Source organism: Eleutherodactylus coqui, chromosome 1 (assembly GCF_035609145.1).
Source record: "Eleutherodactylus coqui strain aEleCoq1 chromosome 1, aEleCoq1.hap1, whole genome shotgun sequence".
NCBI lineage: Eukaryota > Metazoa > Chordata > Amphibia > Anura > Eleutherodactylidae > Eleutherodactylus > Eleutherodactylus coqui.
The window spans coordinates 415,450,303-415,465,500 of NC_089837.1; the positions used below are offsets into that span (position 1 = coordinate 415,450,303).

Sequence of the window (15,198 nt, forward strand, 5' to 3'; positions counted from 1 at the left end):
AGAGAACCGGACTCCCACTGCCCCACCATGTAATATTCATGGCCTTTCCTAAAGATGGCCATCAATTTTAAAATCTCTGATCACCCCTTTAAAGGCTTTTGCTGTAAGTTACTACATGGTGCCTCTGTGTGGCACTATATTCTCCTCTACAGGAAATGTATCTCCAAAGTACAACATATGGTAGAGCATGCCACAGTCTTTCTTTTTCTCAAGGAACTATAGTTATAAAACTGAAGGAACAGTAGGAGCCAATAGCAAACTTTGGATACACACAGAGCACTTTGGTGTAGTTTTTAAAGTTGTTAAAGCAGTGATTAGAGATGAGCGAACGTACTCGTTTCGAGTACTTACGCACCCGAGTACCGCCATTTTCGAGTACTTCAGTACTCGGGTGAAAAGATTCGGGGGGCGCCGGGGGGCGGGGAGAGGCGTGGCGGTGCGGGGGGTAGCAGCGGGGAACAGGGGGGAGCCCTCTCTCTCTCCCTCTCTCCCTCTCCCCCCCCCCACTCCCCACTGCTACCCCCCGTGCCGCCACGGCGCCCCCCGAATTTTTTCGCCCGAGTACGGAAGTACTCGGAAATCGCGGTATTCGGGCGAAAAAGGGGCGTGGCCGAGCACGTTCGCTCATCTCTAGCAGTGATGCATTGGCTTACGAACCTCCACATACAGTTTATTAGGCTTTCAGATATACGGTGCGGTTGTTACAGAAAAGCAGAGAACTATTAGGAACTGCTACCAACCAACAATCAAAGTGTTCATGAAATATTTGGCCATCTCCTTTTCGTTCACAGCAGAATAGAAAATATTGATAATAAAATAGCATATTTTGTACTTTACATTGAAGTACAAAAATAATTAAACAAAAGTTAGGGAAGAATGAAGCACTGAAACAGTTTTAACCGTGTTTACAAATAAAAAAGTAATACTTTAGTAAAAAATAGGGCACACTAAAGCAAGTTGTTAAAATATGCATTAGTTTACATGCAGATAGGTGTGAAAATCACATTAAAGTGGTTCTCCTGCATTAATAAACAAGAGCTCATTGCAGCACTGAAAGTGCTCAGGCTCTGTAATTTACATTGTGTGAAAATTCGGCCCCTGAGCTGACCAGCTGAGATCTTGAGGATTGTGACGGTAGTGACATGCTGTGTTTACATAGGCACTTCTATAAAGCAGCGTCTGTGACCAACTGTGTTCAGAGATCTGTGCCTGCAGCTTTATGAAGATACGTATGTATGGCTTAAATCATATCACATTTGAGGTTTTATTTTTGATGGACATGTTTCAAGCGTACCCCAAATGTATGTTTCAGACGTAACCCTTTTTGGCATCCGTTACCCATAATATAAAGTCATAGAGTCTTACAACAGCGCCTCAGATCCACGTCTTGGAGATTCGAATATAGAGTAATGAAAATGTTAGACACTCACCAAGTGCTGGGTGGAAAACCCACTGGTAGGTGGGAATCCACCTGCACCTGATGTCCACGTCAGCTTGTAGTATTAAATGCAGTAGTCCCCGTCTGATATTTAGATGATCTGGTGAAGTATCTAGGAGCCGGCAATCCCTCTGAGGTATCAGCAGGGCTCGATTAAAGAATGAATATATATAGACAAAACCTCCACCCTTCAGGATCCGGGAGTTAGTAATGCAAGAGAGACCCAATGGTTCGAGGATGGACATGTTTCAAGGGTACCCCAAATGTATGTTTCAGATGTAACCCTTCTTAATATCCGTTACCCATAATATGGGTTTGTCACAGGATACATTTGAATCCATATTTTCTTTCCTACTACTGAAGTAGCCCATAAATGTGGTGTAAATAGAGCAATACATTTGTATGTAAACACAGCATGTCCTAAAATCCCCTAAAGTGGTCACATGAAGCTGTGGTACAGAGCTGTTCACTATGCAATGTACAAATTGGGGCAGTGGCCAGACAGAGGCAGCATTAATCTGCCCATACATCTTCAACAACTGTTGGAACAACTATCGTTTATCCAATGGCTGTTTCGACTGACTCCCCTATACACACGAACATTGGGGTCAGCAAACATTCGTATGTTTAGGGAGGTAAGCCACAGCCAGATAGATCTGGCGCCACTTTATCTTCTCGCAAACAAAAGGGTTGGGTGTGGAAATTTAATGTTCCTCAGGATAGGTGGGTCAACCACCTATCTTCTCACCAACATCATTTGTCAGGAGAAAGTTGAGTCTCTCCCCATACACATGTCAGACTCTTAGCTTTCTCAGCCTGCATCAGGAGCTCAGCAGCGAACCATGGCTTGCTCTGCAGTGGACACTGAACTCAGAAAATCATGAGCTTTTCTGTACTGCACCCCCACCCTCTCAGGTTTCGGCTAATTAGGGACAGAAACCTCATTCTATGCTGGAGATTTACTCTCAAAACCTGTTCTCAAGCTCCCTAGAGGCCACTTTTGGTACTGCATTCCTAGACTATATATATATATATCGCGAGCTGGGGGTGTTAGAGGGGCGTTCTTCCTGTCAAACCCCCAGCTTTCAGTGGCGTCAAGATACACTAATACTATATATATACATATTACACAAATGCAGTCTCTAGTTATTTGAGCTCTTGATTTTAAAAAAAGCAATACAGGAGTACAGCATTTTTAAGTTGTTCTAGCATCCCTAGATTCTTATTTACTTTCAATTTATAGCCTTGTAAAGTGCAACAAATACACTAGAGGCACTCTTTCACAATTATCCCAACATGTTTTAACAAAACAGTTACAGAATATAAAATGGGACTAAACACAATAAAATAAAGTGCTTAGTATTTTCCCTCTGCCATTAGTTTCTTTTTTATGAGATTATTTACTCTTACTCTGCCCCGATGAAGATTGCTTAGTAAAAGGTAGAGGAAATCGAACTTGGAACTCAGATACTGGTTTTCTTATTCTTAGCACAAAAAGACCCTTTTAAATTACAGTAAGTTGGCACTCGCATGTCAATAAGCTTTGTTTTACTTCCAGAGTAGAATTCATTTATAGAGCTTAACATTTATTACATGATTTGCAATTATGAGCAATTATGAGCTACTTCTCCGTTTCAGAACACAAATTATCTGTACGTTTTTAACATTTCTGAAATACTCTTTGGAAAAGTTGTCAAATAACCCATATTTTCTTTATATACTCACTCTATAATTAAATAAGTTAACTAAAGTGTTGCATATTTTATCTTTGCTTCATGATAAGGAAAAAGTCATGTATAATTGCGCAGGAAAAAGCGACAGAAAATTCACTTTTAGGGCTCACGTGGGCATATGTCACCCATGTATCACTCGCGTATTTTTCATGCACGTAATACGCGGTACTAAAAGCCCATTGATATCTATTGGGCCACTCACACGTATTTTGCATTAAAATTTTGGTGCATATTACAATATAGGCTATGGGGATTTAACATGCACTGTGTGTGTACATGCGTGAAAAATACACACATAATATACAAGACACATACACCCGTATGAGCCCTAAATGTTGGCTAAATGGAAAATAGAGCTATATCGGGATATGATTTGCTAGAAGTCCTTTATGGCTACAGGAATTTCAAGTTGTGAACTTTGTGCATCGGTGCAGAGCTGGGAGATGACCATGGTCACAACTGATTCCATCAGACAAAGCTGTTCCCATAGGAAAATATAGGATCACCTATGTCAACAGTTTGCTTTCAGTGTTGATGTACAGTGGTGTGTGAAAATTTGTGAACTTTTCAGAATTTTCCAAATTTCTGCTTAACCTAAAAGATGAAGAGAACAAATCAAGCAAATGAGTCTAGAATATTAGACTTGGTCATTTATTAATTAAAGAAAATGGTCCAATATCACCTGTTTGTGAGTGGAAAAAGTATTTGAACCTTTAGGATTAGCAGATAATTTAAAAATGAAATTAAAGTCAAATGTGAGTGGGCGATCTGTTTTATTAAGGCCTCCTACACATGGGCGAATTTGCATTGTGGAATCCGGAGCCTCCAGATTCTGCCGCAAATCCAGCCCATAACATGCTATGGCAAAACGCGATTTCCTGCCCACAAGCGGAAATTGGTTGCGAAGAAATTGGCCGGCACATCAGCAGCAGAGGAGAAGATGGCAGACAGGTACGTTGGGGTCACTGGCCAGGCACCGGGTCGAACTCTACTGCAGGAATCCCACATGCGGGGTCCAACCCGCCCATGTGCAGGCGACCTTAAAGAACAGGGATCTATCAAAGTTTGATCTTTATAACATGTTTATGGAAGTCTTATCATGACATAAACAAAGGAGATTTCTGATGCTCATTAGGCTGGAAAAGGTTACCAAACCACCTCTACAGAGTTTGGAATTCACCAATCCACAGTCAGACAGATTGTGTAGAAACAGAGGAAATTGAAGGCCATTATTACCCTCCCAGGAGTGGTTGACCAACAAAGATCACACCAAGCGTAAGGTGTACAATGGTTCTTCAGATCACAAAGGAATCTAAGGTAACCTCTAAGTAACTAAAGGCCTTTCTCATATTAATTAATGTTAATGTTCATGAGTCCGCTACCAGCAGACTTTGAACAACAATGGTGTAAATGGCAGAATTCCAAGAAGAAAGACGCTGCTCTCTATAAAAAACATTGATGCTCAATTGCAGTTTGCGAAGCATCACCTGGACAAGCAAGAAAGCTATTGGAACAATGTTTTGTGAACTCTTTGACTAGAATATTCCATTAATGAAAAATATATCCGAAAGCTACATTTACTGTCTACTAAATTTCTCTCTTACTGTCTGCATTATAAAGCAGCATATACCCAGGGCCAGGAAATGGCCTAGATTGGTGTTTAAGGACGCAATGTTTTTTTTAGGGATTTTAATTTTCAATTTTCAAAAGCCATAACTTTTTTATTTTTCCATCAACATAGTCATATGAGGGCTTTTCGTTGCGTTGCAAGCTGTAGTTTTCATTGGTACCATTTAGGGTACATATAATGAATTATATAACATTTATTACCTTTTTGGGGGAACATGGTGAAAGAACATCAATTATGCTATTATTTGTTTTCTTCTATGGCATTCACCATGCGGTCTAAATTACTTGTTAACTTTTTTCTGTGGGTCGATAGAATTATGAATTTTTCAATTTTGCACTATGAAAACTCCTACTTTTCAACACTAGTTTGTTTCTTGCATTACTGCATTCAAATACCCATAACTTTATTTTCCATGGACAGAGTAGTGTAAGGTCTTATTTTTGCGTGACTGTCTGAAGCTGTAGCTTTTATTGTCACCATTTTGATCCCTTTTATTAAGTTCTTTGGGAAGCAAAATAAACAAAAAAAGCGGAGCAAAATGAGCAATTCAGCTATTTTTTTTTTTTACTTTTTTTCAACAGTGTTTGTCATGCTGGACAAAAAGTGTATTCAGTTTATTGTATCGGTCATTACCCTTGGGGCGATACCCAGCATGTATTTTTTTTATTTTTTTTTTACAAACACCTCCCAGAAAAGTGCACAAAGAGAGTTTGTTTTTTTTTACTTAATTTTTTTTTTACCTTTTTGAATGTCCGTGTAGGGAACTTGAACTTACAATCCTATTATTGCTCATGTAATACACTGCAGTACAGAAGTACTGCAGTGTATTATCTTGTGTCATTTTCAATACCAATCATGGCAGACCCAAAGGCCACCGTCAGGACCCCAGTTGCCATGGCAATCCATCGGCCCTCAATGAATGCCTAGCAGAAAGCCAATAATGTCACAAAGGGAGCTCCCTCCAAAAGCCGCTTACATCCATATTGATCGTGACTTGAAAAGGGTTACTGGCCAGTATTGAAGTTATCTCCAGTCCCGGCTACTGCAGCAGAACTCTGGCTGTCAGCTACAGCTGGCTCCTGCTGCAGAAGGCTCCGACTTAGCACCTGCGCCCTCACTATCTACGTGTCATACATTCGCGTCATTGCACAGTAACCGCTTGACTACCATGATGTACATGTACAGCATTGAGCAGGAAGGTGTTCAACCTTTTTCTCTAGAAATCATACTTCTAGTCAAAGATACATTAAATGCTAACAGTTTTTTGTCATTCTTCTAAGGTACAAGACTTTTGATGCACTGGGTCATAAGGGAACAGACTGCTCTGCACCGCTGTGACCTATGACAGATCTATTTAAAGTGTACTTAGACTTGCTGTGGATTATGTTACTTCTAAACAACAGTAAACTATAGGCCTTTACTAAGTAATTACTGCACTTTTCCAATAAATTATATATAAAGGACTTCCTGCTCTAAGGCTGGTAAATTGTGTCTAAACATATAGGTCAAATGTTGGTTACTCTCAGGACCTTCTTATAGAAGTGACATCTGTCTTCTGAGATGCGTCAGATAAAAACATTGAGAGTTACTAAAAGTTTATTGAAGAAAAATAAACTTTGGACGTTGTTGGAACTATTTTTGTGATCGGTTAAGGACTATTCCGGACATAAATCATCCCTATGTTCACAATCGACAGAATAAATGTATAGATACATCTATTTACCCATCTGCAACACTTGATTCCCATTTATAATAGTCCTTATTTTATAAACATTGTATCTCTTTATCAATTATCTATTGACATGCTTTTTGCAGACTATTACTACCTGCATGCCAGAAAACAATATCAAGGATTCCCATCACTCTTTATTTCTCATCCTCAAAACAGTGATGAAAATGAATTATGATTACATCTTAATGCAGATCACATTTGATCATAATCACATTATTTTCATAGGTTTCAGCTGACAAGAGTTTGATAAAGAATTTAATGATTTCCAAACTTGTTTGCATAGTATTAGAGCATCTGATTTATTGAATGCGATTTTGAAAATCAAGGTTCTGCTAATAGAAAGTCATCATTTGGCAACATCTAGGGATGAAAGAAATATTTGGCCCCCTGACATATAGATATGCACTGCAGTCCTTCACCACGTCGTTGGCAGCCTTCAGTCCAATGAGATAGTTTTAGCATAGTCATCTACTCTCTACACACCAAGCACGGAAGGACTTTTCAATAACATAAGAAATGCATGCAAAGATAAAGTGCAGCCTGAAAAATACTTGTGCGCTGACAGCAATCCAACAGTGTTGTCACAGCAGGAAGACATCAGTAGAAGAAACAGATAGCAACCTTAAAAAAAAAGTCTGGTCAGCAGCATGGACAGAGTTTCAGTAGATTATAAATCACCCCAGGGTCGCTGTGTTCCCACCATAAAGAGAGCATGGTTGTTTTATTATTGTAATCTAATAAGAGGAGGGAGCAAAGGACATCATTAATGTGCATTTAAAAAAGAAATCCTGGTTACAGTTTCAAAACTATACTGTTTCCTTTGCTCTTGAAGTGTAAGTAGTAGGGTTAAAGCATTACTAGGATTAGATTACTCTTTATAGCTGGATGTAATCCCTTGTTTATGAATTGCAAGTCGCCCAAAGAACTTTTAAGACTTTATTTTAAGCTTAAAGCAATATATACATTTTAAGATGGTGATGTCATCGCTCTAGGTAGCCATAGCCGGAGCTTAAGGGCAGGTTTTATTTTTATAAGGAAGTTTTTATACATGTAAAGTCTCCAATTATTTTACACAGTAGTCGATTTCTTCACTGGTTGTAGCTGTTTTCACTGTGAAACATTATAATGGATGTATGAAGCCCGCTCTATTAAAGCATAGTGTTTATTGAGGAGCTTTAATACCACCTGCTGATGTCTTGTTTCAAATTGGTATTTGGGTTAGATAAATTACGCTGTGTCTTTTGACCTACTCTTCTTCATTTTTTTGTAGTAGTGATAGAACAAACCTAATGATTTCATGCAAAGTAATGATTTCTTAAAGGGGAAACATTATGGATTATGCATATAGTGGAAAAAAGAAGTTCCTTCTTTTTTGGGAACATTTGTAGTTCACAGTATCTAAAGCAGTTTGTTGGGACTTCTGGCATTTTTTCTATTGATGACCTATCCTTAGGATAGGTGATTAGTAGATGATGAGCCAGAGTCCGCCATTCAGGATTCCCACCGTACGGTTGATTCCTGGCATCACTGTCAGTGCGGTAAATGCAGGAAGTACATTGTGCTGTCCGTATTGCAGTGGTCTGAGTTGGTAGTGCAGGCACAGCTCCTGTTTAATTCAGTAGGAACTGCGCCTGCACTACTAACACGGGTCGTTGCAGGACAGCACAATCTGCTCTCTGTGCTGTCTGTACTGACAGCGGAGCTGGGAATCAGCTGATCAGGAAGGATACTAAACGGTGACCCTGTCTGATCACCTACAGATGGCCTATCCCGAGGATAGGTCATCAATAGAAAAAATGACAGAAGTCCCAAACAACTGCTTTAAATTCTCTGAATTAGAAATGTTCTTAAAGCCCAATGTCCACGGGCAGATTTAAATTGCGAAATCCACAGTTCAAGCCGCCCATAGGGAGGATATGCGGATTTTTTTTCTGGATTACGCATGCGTAAAACAAATTGCAGCATGCTCCATTTTAGTGCAGTTCCGGCATGGACAGCTTCCATTGAAGTCAGTGAAAGCCATCTAATCCGCGGCCCGTTCGCAATTGACATTGTGAACGGGCCACGGATTCCGCAGGAAGCTAAGCCATAAAAAAAGAAGGTTCTTCCACTATATGCATTCCCAGAAGTCCTGGACAACCATGTTAACAAATGGAATCAAAATATTTGTTCATTAATGAGCTAATTGTGATGTTAAACTAAATCAATCTAACTGTTGGATACTACTGGTGCTTCATTCTGCCACTGAGATTTGGCATGTTTGTGATTCACTTATGTTTTATGGCAGGCTGTACAGTCGGAGTTATGCAGTTGGAGTCAGTTTGGGTGGAGTGAGAGCCAATAGAAATATAGCAATCCCAACTTTAGCTTTAAAAATAAAAAGCCTGATGTTATAATTTTACTACACAAATTTACACCAATACATGAGCCATTTATGAAGGAGTTGGAATAAGAGTTGGAGTTGGAATGTGGAATATTAGAGGAGTAGGAGCTGGAAGTTTGTCTTACCGACTGGAGCACTCATGCTCTGTTGGCCATTTTTAGCTCCTCCCAGCAGCCCCGTATAGCACTATATAAGTGCCATATGGGGCCGTCTTCAGCTGTTGGAGGGAGCTGAAAATGGCCACACGAAGCATGATCACTTCAGCATGAAACTGCAGGTGCTCTAAAGAGGGATTGTTGAGAATACAAAATATGATAAGACACTGACCCACTCATTGTATTAGGCAATTTTAAAAAGACTAAACCCCAAAAATGATATAAAAGAGCGTTGTATTTATAGGTTGGAATTTACCTTGGCAGATTATTACATTACTCAAATATAGAACTTCAACATTTTCTGAACTGAGAATCCTATCACCTTGAAACTGTATCAAAAATGTCATGCGAACATCACAAGGATGCAGCCAGATATTATTTTGATTTATATTGAGCTGTACAAATGTCTTGGCCATTTGTTTAATAAGTCACTCTACACTATATTATTAATAACGTTTAAATCAATAATCTGCAATTAAATTTTTAGAATAGTGGTTTAAGAATGATTGTAGAAAATGCAGTGTACAATACAAAGGGACTTTTTGTGTGTGTTGTCTCCATTTTTGTGAAGTCTTGGGGCACCATGTCTGAAGTCATAAGTGCGCTATTTAAAAAAAAAAAAACTAGAGGCCAAATCCCTTGGTTACTTCTTACCTTTTTCATTGAGTCATATACCATATTTTGCGGACTATAAGATGCACCTGACTATTCATGGCCTTAATGCAGGCTGACTGTATGGGACAAATGTTTATATATATGATATATATGACAGTTTGTCTCCTATACTCTTCCATTGCTGTGAGCAGCACATCTTTCTTTCATGTAGCGTGATGTGCTGCCAATAGCAATGATCCTCCCAGCAGCACAAATAAGCCAATCAGCTGACAAATGGAGGTTTGCATATTTGGGGGCCTCTTGTGGCACAGAGTGTTAAGGCAGCAGTATGCAGCCCTAAGCTCTTGCTTACTACCTGAAGGTTGCGTGTTCAACCCCCCGCATTGTTCAGGTAGCCGACTCAAGGTTGACTCAGCCCTTCATCCTTCTGAGGTCGGAAAAATGAGTACTAACAGTAGGACTCTATGGAGAGGGCCACTCAACCAAAACTGATCTGTGATGATAAGCCCAAGTATGTTGTGATCAAATAGGTGTTGATCTATTCAGGGCTCTGAGCAGCCTCCTGTGTTGTGGTGCGCCACTTGGGAGTTGCAAAGTTCTTGCAAGTTGCCTGCCTGCTGGGGGGTTTTATCGGTTATTAGAGCTGCTGATGTTGATAGGTTACAAACAAGGGCACCAGAATGACACAAACTGCATTTAGGAGCTAAGAGCATAAATATATGGAGCCCTGTGAAGATGAGAGAGACCAATTGCTATGTAGTGGGGCAGTGTTTAGGCACCTGTATGATGATAGGGATGCCAGACTGTATTTACACTCACCCCTATGATCTGCTTGTAGTATTTCCATGTGCCTCTTGGGTTATTGTAGGGAAGGTCAGTGGGGCTCAAGCCGCTCAGTGATAGAAGTAGGCTGTTGATGGTCAATACTTATAGCCTGTGGAGCTGTCAGAGGTCTAAGTGGAGTGTGTCATCAAGTTGCAGGAAGCAGAACTCCAACAAAGTAACAGCTGCTCTAGGAATTGTAGGTCACAGGCAGAGGATCAGATCACTTGACTCATTGGTACTTGCCTTTCTCTTATTGTACATTAGAATTGTGATCCATCTCTGAGCTGCGCCTAGAAAGGCAGAGGGGCTGTCAGTGCTGTGTGCAGGCTGGGGTCAAGTTGAGTAAAGAGGTGCAGCCTTGCAGAGTTCTCTTAATGATGAGGCGGAGAGTCTTATGAGTTCTCCTAATAATTACAGAAATGGTTAGTGGGGCTGGCCTTACTGCTCTCCCCCTGACTTTGGACTTGGAGATGAGCGAGCATACTCGTTAAGGCGATTTACTCGAGAGAGCATCGCCTTTTTCGAGTACCTGCTGGCTCGTCCCTGAAGATTCGGGGGGTCCGCGTGGGTGAGCTGGGGGTTGCGGAGGGGATCGGGAGGGAGAGAGAGATCTCTCTCACTCTTCACCCCGCTCCCCTCCGCTACCAGCGCCGCCCCCCGTCCCCAGCAGCTCCCCGGAATCTTCAGGGACGAGCCAGCAGGTACTCGAAAAAGGCGACGCTCTCTCGAGTAAATCGCCTCAACGAGTATGCTCGCTCATCTCTATTCGGACTATAAGATGCAGGACTTTTTAAGCAAGATTTTTTCTAGCTAAACCGTGTTTCTTAAAGTCCGAAAAATATGATGCATACCAAAAAAAAACAAAAACAGCATTCCAATACTGGAACCCAGCCATCATCCTTCTGGCACTGGTAGCCAAAAACAGAAGCTAGAGTAATGAACAGTAAATAACTCCGCAAGAATTCAGAGGTTCAGTAGTATCAGCTGCCGCTATTGGCCATTGTTACTAAGTAGCAACCTCAACACTGCATTATATCTGGAGAAAAGAGTTAATTTAGTAATTTATTTATTGAATTGTCAGTAAGATTTTCATATCAAAATATTGCTGGTCAAATAATTCTTTGTTTCACAGGACTTTGCATTGTTCTGTTTCTTTCCCTTACTTCTAGTGTATCTATCTGCTGTAACATGCTGTGATTTAGGCCTTAGTCAGACGGGCGTTTTTTCGCGCTATTTGCGCATGCGCATGCGTCCAGCAATTTTTTAAAACCATTGCTTTGCAATGGTATCGGACACATGAGCGCTTTTTATGCGCTCGTCCGATAAATTATAGAACAGAAATCGCAGATCGCATCTATCTGCGATCTGCGATTCCTGTTCTCTTCTCTATATGCGCTCAATGGGGCCGGCGGCAGCAGCGCCGACCCCATTGAGAGCATATACTAGACAAATCATTCTTCTCTGCCACAGCTGTAACAGCTGTGGCAGAGAAGAACGATGTTTGCCCATTGAATTCAATGGAGCCGGCAATACAGCCGGCACCATTGAAAGCAATGGGCTGCTGGCGAGCGCAGGATGAATTGTCGGGAAGGGCTTAAATATATAAGCCCTTCCCTGCAATTCATCCACAAATGTGTAAAAATAAAAAAAATATATATACTCACCTTGTCCCGGCAGACGGAGTTCAGCGCGGCCGGCCTGCAGTGGGTGTGAAGGGGGTGTGAGTCAGACCTGCCTCTGATTGGCTCAGCGCTGAGCCAATCAGAGGCAGGTCTCACTCACACCCATTCATGAATTCATGTTAGTTTACATTGCAAGAATAGAAATATCTTGTATACAGAACACAAAGTAGGGGAGCAGTGTCCGCATGAGCAGGATCTGCATTGTTTCCATACAACTGCAAACAAATGGGAAGGGGAGACATAAAGGCAGCATATCCAATTCTAAAATGGTATTGAGTCCTGCTCGATGACCTTTTTAACTTCTTGGAAATATGTGGGAGGTATGTTTTTAAATGACCATTTTATAGGTTAGAACTGAGTTAGATCTGAGTTAGTCTATATCTTAATTATGGCATTTGTGTGTGTACCTTTGACTATATGTAGTCCATTACTATGCATCTTACTACTGTGTTAAATGATTATTAATTACCGCTACACCATATTACGTGGTTGCATTTTTTTGGTGCTGTACTTCTCAGTGCATAATGTTACAGCTGCTTGAAATGTCTCTGCCAGATGCTAGATTAAAGTATGCCAGCAAACTTTTCTACTCACCAGCTGTTGGCAAGTTGGGAGAGTTCAAGAAGTTCCAATAAGTGATGACGTTATTTTTGCTACACTTAGTGCAATAGGCACATGTGGTCATTCTGAAAAGTTGGGAAGTGTAACATAGAAATCTGTATATTATAGCTCTTTCAGTTTTGTCCTGCACTTTTTATTGAAGTTTCTATGTTTTTTTTACTGTATGCTATAGGAAAGTGCATCTGCTGACTAATGCCCATACAGTGGAAAAACAGTATGTCAGTAAATTGCGGGCAGAGGAATGCTAGAAAGTCACTCTTTTGGCATCCATCAGCTGAATGCAGCCTATGGATAAATTCAACGTATCGCTAGGAGTTTCCCTGATTCATATTCTGAACAGTGTAAAAATGAAGATAGGAACACTAAATGTAAAGTCAGTGACTAATATAAGGGAGGCTAGTCGTAAGAGCTACTATTATCATTGAAATATATGTACATGAATCTTCATAGTATGCCATGTATATGAGTTGAAGGGACTATCCCATGAAAGCAAGTTATAGCTTACTGATCAGTGGGGGTTCAACAGCTGGGACCCCACTGATTTTGAGAACGGGGGTCTAGTGCATCCAGGAATGTATGGAGTGGCGGTTGTAGGTTTGTACTAGCTGTCACTCCATTCATTTCAGAACCACCAGAGATAGTCAAACTATGTTTTGGTGGATAACTTGCTTATGTGAGATTGCCCTTTTGAGATACTGGTTATTGGATAGATATTTTCTGCACTTTTTCTTACTGAAACAACAATTTAGGCCACTTCTCCCCATCCCAAATTACCTGCTGTAAGGAAACCTTACACAGTATCCAACTGCTCAATAAAAAGAAACGATAGACTAAGGCTGCCTGTCCACGGGCGGGTTTTCATTGCGTACCCCACGGCGATAATCCAGCTGCGGGGAACGTAGCGAAAGCTCTCCATATCATTGCTATGGAGAGCGCTTCCCCCCTGTTCACGAGCAGAGAATCATTGCGATTCTCTGCTCACTGCGATTTGCCGCGACTCTCCGCGGTCCTTCGCGGTCAGCCTATCTGTCAGATAGGCTGACCGGCGGAGATCCGTCTGCCGGATCCTGCTCCCAGGCAGGATCTGCCTCAGGATACCGCAATGCCCTTGACAGGCAGCCTAAAGGTACAGTTGCATTGGGAGACTCTTCAGACTATTTCACTTTTTTACCTTTTTTTTATATTGTCACCTTACGCAAATTAAAAAATAATTCAAGCTTTCCCCATCATTCTGCACTCAATACCACATAATGACAAAGTGAAAACAGAATGTTAGAAAATTTTTGTAAACTTTTAAGAAAAAAAACAACTATTATTTGGCAATAACATAAGTATTCAAACCGTGTACTCAGCACTTACTTAGTTGAAGCACCTTTGGCAATTATTACAGCTTCTAGTCTTCTTGGATATGATGCCACAATGTTTGCACACTTGGATTTGGGGATTTTCTGCGATTCTTCTCTGCAGAACCTGTCAAGCACTGTCAAGGACTTCTGTGGATCGCCATTTTCAGGGCTGTGGTTGGGCCAATCAAGTACATTCAGAGAGTTGTCCTTAAGCCATTCCTGTGCTGCCTTGGCTGCATGCTGAGGGTCATTGACTTGCTGGAAGGTGAACCTTCTGCCAGTTCTACCCTGTCTGAGGTCCCTTGCGCTCTGGATCAGGTTTTCATTAGGAGTATCTCTGCACTTTGCTCCGTTAGCTTTCAATCAACCCCGACCAGGTGCATTTTGGCAAACTCCAGGTAGGCTTTCATGTGTCTTATTACTGAGGAGAGACTTCTTTCTGACTACTTTGTCATAAAGCCTAGATTGCTGGAGTGTCGCAGTGATGCTTGACCTTCTGAAGGTTTCTCCCATCTGCATACAGGATCTTTGCAGTTCAGCTGGAGTGACGATTGGGTTTTTGTCGCTGACCCTGAGCCTTGAGATATCGCTTACTAGTTGGAGTTGCATTTTTTAGCTCACCTAAAAACTAAGCAACTAGCGCCCTCGGGAAACAGGAGTCATCCATCTCTGAACAACTGCCTGTTTGCTGTGAATGGACGTGGGTGGCCGGAAGAGATTTCTGGTGTGCTCCGCCTTCCATTCACTAAACAACTATCGCTCCTGTGTAAAAAAATATTTCCCTATTGATGCCTAGCTAATATCTGGTCCCAGCATTTAAAAAAAAAAAAATATGGCAGAAAACCAGAAAAGAAAAAGAAAAATGCAGTGTTTTTTTTTTTTTAATCCTAGGTGTGAAACCACCCTAATAGGCCTCTTTCATTCAGTGGAAGTTGCTTCAAATTTTGGCACAGGTTACGTGCCCAAATCCATGGTGATATCCAGAAGATTTTAGCATCATAGTGAATTCTATGCAAAACTGCATCATAGCTCATACAG

At 41.0% G+C, this 15,198-nt stretch overlaps 1 protein-coding gene across 11 annotated transcripts in view; it reads left to right on the forward strand.

The window, feature by feature from the left end:
- Positions 1–15,198, forward strand: part of DACH1 (dachshund family transcription factor 1) — a 326,316-nt gene that overhangs the window by 15,367 nt on the left and 295,751 nt on the right. The window lies entirely within an intron of this gene.